Source organism: Capsicum annuum, chromosome 3 (genome assembly GCF_002878395.1).
Source record: "Capsicum annuum cultivar UCD-10X-F1 chromosome 3, UCD10Xv1.1, whole genome shotgun sequence".
Classification (NCBI taxonomy): Eukaryota; Viridiplantae; Streptophyta; class Magnoliopsida; order Solanales; family Solanaceae; genus Capsicum; species Capsicum annuum.
This window is the reverse complement of record NC_061113.1, coordinates 135,303,316-135,315,731: the sequence shown is the minus strand read 5'-3', so window position 1 is coordinate 135,315,731 and position 12,416 is coordinate 135,303,316.

The window sequence follows — 12,416 nt, the reverse complement described above, 5'->3', positions numbered from 1 at the left end:
AATGCCCCTAAACCTTTATAAGCTTGATGAATGGTAACTATAAGTTACTATTGGATTATTTTGTTATCGTGATTGTTGATGATATTCTAGTTTACTACACTTGGAAAGATGAGCATGAATGTCATCTTCATATAGCTTTGGGGATTCTACGAGAGAAATAGTTATTTTTGCAGTTTTTAAAGTGTGATTTTTTTTGTATTCAGTTGCCTTCTTAGGGCATGTAGTTTTCTAAAAGGGGTTAATGGTGAACCTCTAAAATATTGTGGCAATTACAAATTGGATTTGGCCTAGTATAGTGACCGAGGTAAGGAGATTTGTATGTATTTCTAATTATTACTAATGGTTTGTCTAGAACATTGCATCCATTGCAATGTACTCATAAAGGTTGACTCAGAAGGAAGTGTTATTTTTCTGGTCAGATCAATGTGAAAAGAGTTTCCAAAGATCAAGACACTATTGACAGCAATGCCTATCCTATTGTTATTGATTGAAGGTAAGTAATTTATAGTGTTTTCTGAAGTTTCACTTTTGGAATTAGGTGTTTATTGATGTACGATTGGAATTACATTGCTTATGCTTTGAGGTAGTTGAAGCCTCATTATAGGAACTAACCAACCCATGACTTAGAGTTTGCAATGGTGGTATTTGCAATGAAGATTTGGAGACACAATCTCTATGGTTTCAAGTATGAGGTTTTCACTGAGCACCATAGCCTATAACATGTGTTTACTCAAAGGGATTTCAAACTAAGGCTGCGAGATAGATGAAATTATTAAAGGATTATAATATGACTATTCAATACCATCTAGGTATTCTAATGTGGTGGTAGATACATTGATCCAAAGAGTTGTAAGTATGGGTAGTTTGCCATCTTGATGTTGTCCAGGCAATCTTTAGCTAGAGAGTTTCAAACTCTAGCATCTCAGAGTAGGAAAATTGAGGTCTTATACAGGGGTGGAGTATTGGATATTATTGAGGTAAAGTCAAAGTTTGTAGAGAAAATTAAGGCCAAGCAATTTAAGGATAAGATATTGAATGCACTCTAAAATAAAGTGGTACGTGGAGAGGTGGTGGATGATACCCTTGATGCGAGTGGGGAATTATGGTATAAGGAAAGTCTATGCGTTCTTTAGGTTGGTGATTTGATTCATGATATAATTTTAAAGGCCCTTAGTTCACGTTATTCTATTCATTTGGGTATAACTAAGATATACCATAACTTGAAATAGCTTTATTCATGGGTCAAATAAAGAGGGATATAGTGGATTCTATGTCCAAGTGTCAAAATTGTCTGTAGGTGAAGTATGAGCACCAAAGGCCTATAGGGTTTCTTCATAGGATGCATAAGCCTATGTGTAAATATGAGCACATTGCTATGGATTTTGGTGTGGGTCTTCTTAATACTTTGGGACAATATGATTCCATTTTGTTGATAGTGCACCAGCTGAATAAATCATCCCACATCTTATTGGTATGGGTAGACTACATTTCTCAACAGTTAGTTAAAATCTATGATAAGGAGATTGTGAGACTTTATAAGGTGACACTTACCATTAATTTTGAATGAGATGCAAAATACACATCCAAATTTTGGGACAAATTTCTTGAGAAGTTGGACACCAAACTCACATTTAGTACGACTTTTCAATATCAAACTAATATACAGTTCAAGAGGACATTTCAGGTGCTAGAGGACATGTTGAAGGTATACGTGATTGATTTTGGTAGTCACTGGGATAAATTTCTTTTGGTGTGTGAGTTTTCATAAAAAATAACTATCACACCAACATTGATATGGCACCATTCTAGGAACTCTATGAAAGGATGTATTGGTCTCCTATTTCATTTTTCAAGGTTGGAGATGTTAAACCATTAGGCACTAACATGGAAAAGAAGGCTCAAGAGAAAGTAAGGTTTAGTATAACTAAGTTTTTGGATGCAAAAAATAGGTATAAATAGTATGTGGACTATAAGGTAATATACATACACTTTAAGGTTGGGGATAAATTTTTAATTAAGGTGAATCCCATGAAGAAAGTCATGAGGTTTGCCAAGACGGGCAAGCTCATCCCTTGGTATATTGGTCCGTTTGAGAATCCTAAAGATGTGTGTCCCATTGGATATAAGTTAGCTCTATCATAAAGATTATCAGAAGTCTATCAAGTATTTCATGTCTTTATGTTCAAAAGGTACTATAGGGATGGAGACTACATCATTAAGTAAGATTCAATTCCTTTAGATAAGGACTTAGCTTATAAGGATGAACAATTAATAATTCTAGATTAGGATGTTTAGAAATTGAGGATTAAATAAATTCATTAGGTGAAGGTTCATTAGAAGCATCATTCAATTGAGGCTGCTAATTGGGAAATTGAGAAGGACATATGGGACAAGTAATCTCAATCATTTAAGGACACAAGTACTTTTTTTTATATCAGTTTAGCCTAGATTTTGCGTTTGATCATTTAGGCCCAAAAGACGGGTAAATTGGTATATGCTGTAACAACCATTCTAGTTGTTACATATAAACCTCCCACTAAGAATCCCATATTAATATTTTTCTTAGAATTGAAGTTATAAATCTCAGGCTAGGATAGTTTCAAATGAAGTTGAAGCAAGGTGTGGTCTAGAAAATAAAAGAATGATTTGGGAAGTTTTGATGGTGTTTTATTTGATTTATTTTTATATAAGATGATAACGAAGACATAGAAATTTATGGAATTAAATTTGGGTAAGTAGCACTCCCAAAATTGATCTTAGCATAAAGAGCATTGTTTGGAATGTTTAGGGTTTAAGGTGTGTTGCAAAAAATGGGACTTTTGGGTGAAACTAAACATTCTATATCATCTATGCATATTTAGCGGCATGCACACATCTATAGCAATCATTGCTATCGAAGAGAAATTACTGCTATAACAATAGTCAAACCTAGTTAATGACTTCTATAACGGTAGGTGCCGCTATAGCAATGCTACGTCGCTATAGCAATGAATGTTACAAATCTATTTAATTATTCACCAAAATATTTTATTTTTTTAGAACATGTTTTGAGGCAAAGGAGTGGCAATTTGGGGTGATTTCCACCAGATTTTCATTATTTGGCATTGTTAATGTAAGGATTTAATCCCCGTTAACTAGTATTTGATATTAAATCCTTAGAATTTCTAATTTATGGAGATTGTGGAGGATTTTTGGGCTGATTTTAATTATTTTCTAGTGCAAGGGAGAAATTTAATAAGTTGAAAGGTTTTGATTATTGATATTTAATGTACCCTTGAATTTTGTTAATTTACTAATTTATTTATGGAACTGGTAGTTTTAGGTGAATTACTGTAGAAAAGCCTTAGAACAAAAAGCAAATAATCATGAAATTGACCTTATGGATTATGTATGAGTTATAATGCCTATCATATTAGGCTATTTCATTAATGATGTATTTATATGCATGTTCTAGACCATTATCAAGTGAAAACTACCCATAAGGGCAAAAATCCTGCTTAGAGGAGTTATGCTGGCTTGGTTTGAGGTAGGTAATGGTAGTGTAGTTTAATCTAATTTGTGTTATATGTGCATGTTAACTAGTTTGTTGTATGTGGGTTGTTATTACATGTTTTTTTGGTGTGGTTAGTGCAAATGATTTTACATTGAATATGATATTGACCTACCTCATTGCTAAATGTAGAATGTTTTGGTATTTGGGACATTCTTAAGGGTTATTGGTGAAATAAGGTTTACAGACAATTGTGTCTAGGGTTTAGTGTATGTACAGAAATTTTCCAATGCAGGTCATGGAAAGAGGGTCTATGTAGTACCCATAGTGTGTATATATGAAGGTCAGGTGGGTTTGACAATTTCATTCCTAAAATAAGAAATATATTTATACGGTTGATAATAAAGTGTTGCATAAAGATCATAATTGCAAAACTTGAACTGCAACTAGTAATTATGTGCCATGTATTTGATGTAACATGTATGAACCTACTATGATAAATAATGGGGGAGCTACCAATCGCCGGACTTGAACCAAAACTAGGGTAAATAGACCAAGTATTATAATACTGCAAAATCATGAATTTTCTTCTACTCTATCTAATATAAATACTATGTAATCTGGTCTAATCATTAAGAGAAGCAATATTAAACACCAAATCTAGGTGCATGGTCTAAAAAGCCAAAAGTTCACTTTAATGGTGTAGTAAAACTAATAAAAGTCCATTAAGATTTCTATGTCATACGAATGTCCAGTATTTAATCTAAGTTCACCATTAGGGGTCATTTCATTGAGTGTATTGGAAAATTTAATGCTTCCTATGTCATACCAAAGTCCAATATTTAATCTAAGTTCACCACTTATGGTTCGTTTGGTAGAGAGTATTGGAAAAGTTAATGCATGCATTAGTTTGATTTATTAATAGTACCTTGTTTGGTACAAATTTTCACCCTACGTACTAATGCAAAAATTAGTTTACACTCTATTGTGTATTGAGGTGTGAAGACTAATACCACCCTTTTCTATGCATTAATAATACAAAGGGCTTCAATACTTGGATTAACTTGAGTCATTATAGAACTACCCCTCAAGTTATTTGTCCTCTCTTTTCTCTGTACTCCACCATGAAATCCATATCTTCTTGTTTCTTTAAATTAAGAAAACATTGATTGCTTTTTTTATTCCCAAGATATATCATATATTCCTTCTTTAGGAACTCATTACTTTCCTCTCCTTAATACCATCCGCAAATGAAAAAAAAGTATATAATTTATTATTTTTTCTGTCAGAGAATGAAAATTTAAAACACCCAGATGGTTAGTGCCCATTTTGCTCTTCCTCTTCTTTACACCAAAAATTTATTTCTGGTATGTTTCTTAATATTTTCTATTGAAATTTCTATTCAATGCTTCATACTTTTTGATTCTTCTTTTAATCAAATGTCGTATCAAGAAGAGGAAAATCAAAAATGACTTTTATTAGGATGTTTTGTTATTGTGATGTAAAGGGTATTTTCGCAAATAAATACTTCTCTATAACATTTATACAAGTCATAATTTTTAATACATCAAACCAAATAATGTATAAGAAATAATGCTGACATAACTAATGCAACCGTAACTAACACCAACATTACTAATGGAAGAATTATTAATACACCCTATTTAGCATTATTGTTATACACTATAACAAATGACTCCTTAAAGGCATCTTAAATCTACAAGAAGTTAAACTAAGCATACTACCTAAAGGAAAGACCGACAGGGCCTACTACTTGTCCCAAAAATCAATGCTAAGCCAAGCACCGACACAAACCTAGGATATGTTTTTATAATTCCATCCCATGGTCCTAAGTAAGCCAAATCTAGTTTTATGTGTCAATATAATTCATTATAGGGAAGTACGAGTTGAACTATACCCAAAATACTCTCTAATCATATAATTCATCCAATAATTGTTAAATCGTCAACCAAATTATAAATATCTACCTATAACTAGCACAATACCAAACTAATATCATAATTACGCTCAATCTAAGATGATAATAAGCCTAGCCTACCTAGATGATGGTGAAAGCTAGAGAAAGTCCACTATACCAGGACTTTTTCTTTATGAGAACCCTCTGAACACTTTCATACTATCAGAATTATAATCTATGTATTAAGATGAGAATAATTCAAGCTAGAAATATTGTATAGGGCCCGCTCATGGAATAACATATTAGAAACCATCAACACATCCCTTTAAGCTTGAGGATTATTTACCCCTCCAATAATGGATAAAATTTGAGCAAAATTGGACATCCAAATCAGCCTCAATGCAACTAGGGCTTTAAAGTCAAACTGGAGAGTTAAACAAGAAACTAAGAGGAAGCTTAAAAAAATAAATGATGGGAATATGACTATGTAATTCTTCCAACTTACCCTGTATGCCTAATGATTGATCCCCATAATTCTCAAAGATTTCTAGGGCTTTTGTGGTGTTTGTGACATAGAACGATAAGCTTGGCTGAATAGGAAATTAAATATATAGAGGTACCAGCAATGACCACTTTAGCTTCTAAATAACCTATAAAGAGATCGGGTGCCCTAAAGCAGCCAAGACTCAGATGTTTGGCATTAATGTCTCCCAAAGATATACCTCTAAATAAGGCTAAACCAGTTGTTGTCAAAATATAGTAACCCATCTTGGTTGGGGTCTATCCCATAGAGAACACATTAGAAATCTTGCTTGAACTTGCTGAAATCACCAGGCAGTATAGAAAAGTAAAAGGGGGGATTTGTTAAAATAGTAAAAAGTAACAAGAAATACATGCTTTTGGTTGTAAAAAATCTAATATGAAAACTATATTATGTTCTCAATGGTTTCTAACTCTGTAGACATATCATGCACTAGTGAACTATTCCAATACCTTGCCTGTAGAATCTGATACGTCACGTACCATCAACTGTCTTATGGACTAACTGATAGATCTCACTCGTTAACTTTTGAGGCTCAGGATGTCCATTTACTAACCCTTATCTTGGATCTCGATTTAACAATTACCTTAAAGTCTCAAGTTCTTAGAAGAAAGTTAATCGCCTTAAGTAGAAGGTGTAGGTAAGCTTAGTTTTGCTAGTAACTTCAAATCACTGTTATGATCTTCTTTTCACAATATCTACCTCCTAGTAAGGCCATAGTAAATAAAGATGGGTTCTTAACGTTGGCTACCGCTAATAAGTAAATTAAATCAAAGAAAACCACAATATATGCAAGAATCTTTATCTAGAATGCCTTGGCACTTTTTCTACTTTGTTAATACACTAGGGTTCCCAACACCTTAGATAAGGGAGTTAGTTATTCATAGTTTTAAGATAATTCATGAAACTGATAGACAAAATTACAGAATCAATCTCACAATAATGAAAGAAGAAAATCTAAAGTCTAAAATTGAAGAGCAAATAAAAAACAAACCATGAACATTAATATCCCAAGATCACAAGTAAATCTTAGAATCAAAAGATGTTTGTGAAGATGTAAATTATCCCTAAAAGGCCTCTCTAGGAATCTACTAGCATAAACTAACTAAGAAATGTAGAAACGATATGTATAGAGTACAAGGAAACCCTAGGATTAAAATCCTAAAAAAGAGGAAAACTTGATGAAATAGACATAATAAGTACTAAAAACAAAATAAAAATGTATTTAGGTTACATGTAAACACTAGGAAGTAAACCCAAAATGATCTAGAAAAAATATATCGATAGCCACCTACGGGATATAGGTGGTAACTACGGCAGTTGGGGGGGTATAGGTGCCAGTCCCAAAATTTTCTCTTTGTTTTTGAAAGTTTTGATACATATAGACCTACCTATGCCCAATAGGTGGTACCTAAAGAGTGTAGGTGCCAAAGTAGGTCATCATCTTTTTTATTTTCATTCTATTTTCTTTCGTTTAGCTTTCAACACCTAGTTTCCTGCAAAAACACTCCAAGAGAACATCAAATCTAACAAAAATCCTTAAGTACATGCATATTCTCCAAGTTTTAGCTATGAAACCATTAAACATCAAGACCCTCAACTTTGAAAGTTTCATGTCCTCAGACAATAAACATGACAAAATAATATGACGATGCTTAGGGAAGATATACCTAAGATATCTATGTCAGTCAATCATCAAATTTAGGTTAAAACATATTACCCTCTCCAAGTTTAATACTTTTAAACCAACTATGAGTATCTATGAAGCATAAAAATGTAACACAAAGGAATCATGTTATGAAATTACATTAGGAACAAATAACCATGCATATTTAAAAGTTACACTACCCAAACAAGTAAGCAACTACCAACACAACCCATGTTCCCTTACAAAAATAAAGTCCCATCTCACTCATATGAAATCATACATGTCAATTAAGGGAAATATTAAGAGACGCTCATACTCTCAAAAGAAGTTCCATCAATGTGCATAAAATACCATAGGCTTGTCTTTATTTTCTTTACCTTGGCTTCCAGATATTTAGGTTAGGATCACTATAAGACTTTATTCGGCTTATAATTTAGGCTTGTGGGATTTTATGATACATATATGCATTTTAGTCACTAAGCCTCCATGGCACTAAACTTACTTTGGAGGTCCTCTTATCTACCACTTCTTTTTTATTCCACCCTTATTTCGCCCTTTTTATTCTTTTATTGTACATTTTGGTTGGGTGTGGTTTCTTTTATTCATTTTTTTCATCTTTTCTTTTCTTTTCTTTTAATACCATAACCAACCCTACTTTTTGTTCTCTTATTTTACTTTTATTCATACCCACTTCACATTACACACTCCTATGATATCCACCCTTAATTAGGTGTTTTATCTGAGTTGAGATACAAAATGTCCAAGGATGACCAGGGCCAAAACATGTTATGTAATACCCTGAAAAATCCAAACCAATATTAGAGCCTTGTGACAAGCTCATGCATAGTACATCATGGTTCTTTTATAGTTTTATGATTAAGTTAGATGTATATTAATGCTTCAAATAACTCTCATCTATCATATGAATCAAAACATTCCGTACGAATTGAATTTTTGAGAAGGATATTGGTATAGTCAACTTCAAATGAGTATATCTCTCATTATACTTAGAAATTTTGAGATCCTAACCTTTCGACAGATATATAATTGAATTAGATTTCCAATGATACCAAATTTTCCTAAATCCGATATCGGAGCAAAGAGCTATTCCTATTTTGCTCCAGCATGTCAGGCTGGAAATAGTGTGATGCATGTATGGTAGCTTACCAAATTTGTTACGCCCTATCACGAAGGTCATCAGCCTTAGGTAGAAAACAGATCCTAAGTGACGACATTCGTTGTAGCTTACCACATTTGTGATGCCCTATCATGAAGGTCGTCAGCCTTAGGCAGAAACTAGCTCCTAAGTAACGACATTCATAGTAGCTTACAACATTTCTGATGCCCTATTATGAAGGTCGTCAGCCTTAGGCAGAAACCAGATCCTATGTGATGAAATTCATGGTAGCTTACCATATTTGTGATGCCGAATCATGAATTTCATCAGCCTTAGGCCGAATCCAGCTTCTGTGTGATGATATTTTTTATGGCCTATCACATTTGTGACACCATGTCAAAATTGTTGTCAGCCTTAGGCAGAATCTAGCTTTTGTGTGATGACATTTTTGATGGCCTATCACATTTTTGATGCCTTATCATGAATGTCGTTAGTTTTTCTTTCCAGAACTTGAGAGACATTTTAGTAAGGGTATTTTAGTATTTTTCCTTCACTTCCTATGACTTATAACCCTCAAGGAGCATATTATCTTCCATTCTCTTTAGTTAAACATATTAAAAAGCTCTCTCATACACTCTCAACCACAAGATTAGGGTAAGAACAAGCCCTAGGGTTTTCATAGAAGATTCTATTTTAAGGAAATTTCACCGTCAATCTTCACGAATTCTTAATCTTAGGTATGCGTGTGTTCATTCATGGACTCATTTCATCCATGAAGTTCAAGAACCCTTTTCTAAAACTATATATTATGGTTTTCATGTTATGAATGGATTGTTGATCATGTTTATGTGTTGAATGATGCCAAGATAGAATCTTTATGTGTTATTATGAATCTATGACATCATATGAGTTGAAAATATGTAAGTTTGATTATTTATGATGAGTAATTATATGATTTACACCTATGCCTAAGTTGTGCATGAAAGGTGTTTGATAAAATATCTAAGAAACTAGAAAACATGCATTATAGCTAAATTGTGACTAAGGGAAGGATTCATTATAGGCTTCTATGATTTAATGTCATCCATGTTGATAATGTGTCTTGTGAACATTGTTGGATTACTCATGAACTAGTCTTATGGAATTATGCTATGTTTACTTGCAAAAACCACTCATGTACAAGATGTAGAATACCCATGTACTTCAAGAAATTCCTTAAGTTATGATATTATGGATTGTGGTTGTACTATGTAAGGATCATGATATTGAAAGCTATGAAAGTATATAAATGTTGTATGAAATTCCCTTCCATGAAATAGATTGTTGAGAATCATGCTTAGTATGAAATCCCTTATTTATAATATAGTGGATTATGCACTCTACTCTTATGATCAAGTTAGTCATGTGTGTCAGTTTCCTTCCATTGAGTCCTGGGGGCACTTGTACATAAAAAATATGGTTGTGTGCCCAAAGCCATGTCATGTTTTCACGATACTCTCAGTCAAGCCATGATCTTTAGAAATCAGTTAGTCATGTGACTCAAAAAAACTTAGTAATCTCAGTAGTTCAGTATTTTTAGTAATCTCAATGCTCAGTAACCTCAGTAATCACAGTAAATCCAGTAACTTTAGTACTCTTAATCAGTCCTTAGAACTCATTATATTCCATCCGTCATCAGAACCAGTAAACTCAGTTTTAGCTCTGCTAAACAATACCACTATTTTTAGTTTAGTTAATCAATATCACTTCAGCAAATTAGTTCAGTTAAGTTATTCAGTTCAGCTCAGTTATTCAGTTCAGTCTCTTCAAATAGGAGTAGGAGTTAGCATCGAGTAAACCCAAGGATGGGAACTCACCTGATATGAGAGTATGATTCTTAGCAGTCTTTCTTGTGTTCCAGAATTATGTAGCCAGCATAGGTTGAGACATCACAGCCTATTATATAAGGGTAGATGAGGTAGCTTAACCTATTATATGAGGGTTCCCACTGTTCTCACTAGAGTTACCTATTATATGAGGGTTGCTCACATGTTGTCCTTACCAATGGCATGGTATTGACACCCTTCCAGTCAGGGCAAAGATTGGACCCCATTCAGCTTAGCTTGGGGCATATCTATTAGATAAATACATCGTATAGTTTCAGTTATAGATTTAGGACTGTCAGATACAGTCAACTAATTCCATACTACAGATTCAATACTGTATGAGACAATTAATCCTTATCATTATAAATAGACTTCACGATCACCCATTTGACAGGACTGATCTCAACTATAGTTAAACAATATCAAAATCATCAGATTTAAGGATCACCCGCTAGATAGGACTGATCTTCAATTCAGTTACTTCATATAAAATAGAACTTAGATAGTTCCATTAGAACTTAGACTATCAGATATAGTCGCTCAGTATCAGTTACATTGGTTAGGCCGATAATTACAGTTATATAAGTTATATTAGTTTTCTGAACTCAGGTATCAGTCATATTAGTTATCAAAATTCATGGTATCAGGATTCAGCTTCAGAACTGTCAGACACAATTAACAAGACCAGTTCTTCATAATTTGAACTGTCAGAAATAGTCATTCATCTATTCAGTATCTTAGTATTAGTACACTCATGTTTTAAGTATGTGATGATGATTACAGTTCATTTCAAAGATTAGTTTAGTATTTATAGACTAATGATGATGGCTTAAAGCCAAAGGGGAAATGGTAGATCAAGTACCCAAGTCAGGCTTTCAGATTCCAATAATAGTTCCAGTATGTATAGAAAAACAGTTAGGGAAGACGATTCCCAACCCATCCTTATCTCAGCGTAAACCTTCGTACATATGTTAGCATAATGCCTATGCATGCTTCATGTCTCAGATTCCATGGATATAGCTTATGATCATACATATTCCATAGAATTGTGTGTGCTTTCAGTTCCCAGTATAGGAAGTTTAGTTCTAGATCACCCAGTGTTACAAATCATGTTCCATGAACTCAGAAGTTCTAGACTCAGGTCATGCAGCCCATGACTCATGTACGCATATCATGTTTTACAATATACTAAGCTTCTATGACTCATGCTACATCCCTACTGATCAGCTAAATTCATACTATGTCATGCATACCCTCAGTTTAGACCTTTTTGTACACACATGGTAATTATATTATATCTCTCCGACTTTAGTTAAGTGTCAAGTTCAGTTATGTGTCTATTAATGTTTTAGATTCTCTTGACTTAACCCCTCCAGTGAGATCTCTTTGCTAAAATAGTGTAGTGTAGCGATGAGTAGATGCTTAAATAGAGAGTGAATGATTTATGTTAAGAGAAGGTTGTTGCATGCTTTCTTTACAAAAGGGTGTAGTTAAGAAGATAGGCTTGAATATTCTGTTAGTATTCTTGCAAGGAGCTAGCGAGAGGTAGTACTTAGAAATTGAGAAAACTCAGAGTGTGAATGTATATTCAGATCCTTGACTTATGTTGACCTTCATTATGTAACTATAAAAACTCAGTTTCTATCTTAGTTATAGTTCAGTACTCAGTAATTAGTGTTTAGTCTCAGAATTAAGCACTTCAGTATCAGTTTAAACCTTAGTGTCAGTATTCAGTTATCAAGACCCTGCAGTTAGATCCAGTATGGATCCCCGTTACAGTCTTAAGTTATAGTGTCAGCTTTAGATCAGTATTTAGCCCAGAAATTCAGTTCAATTT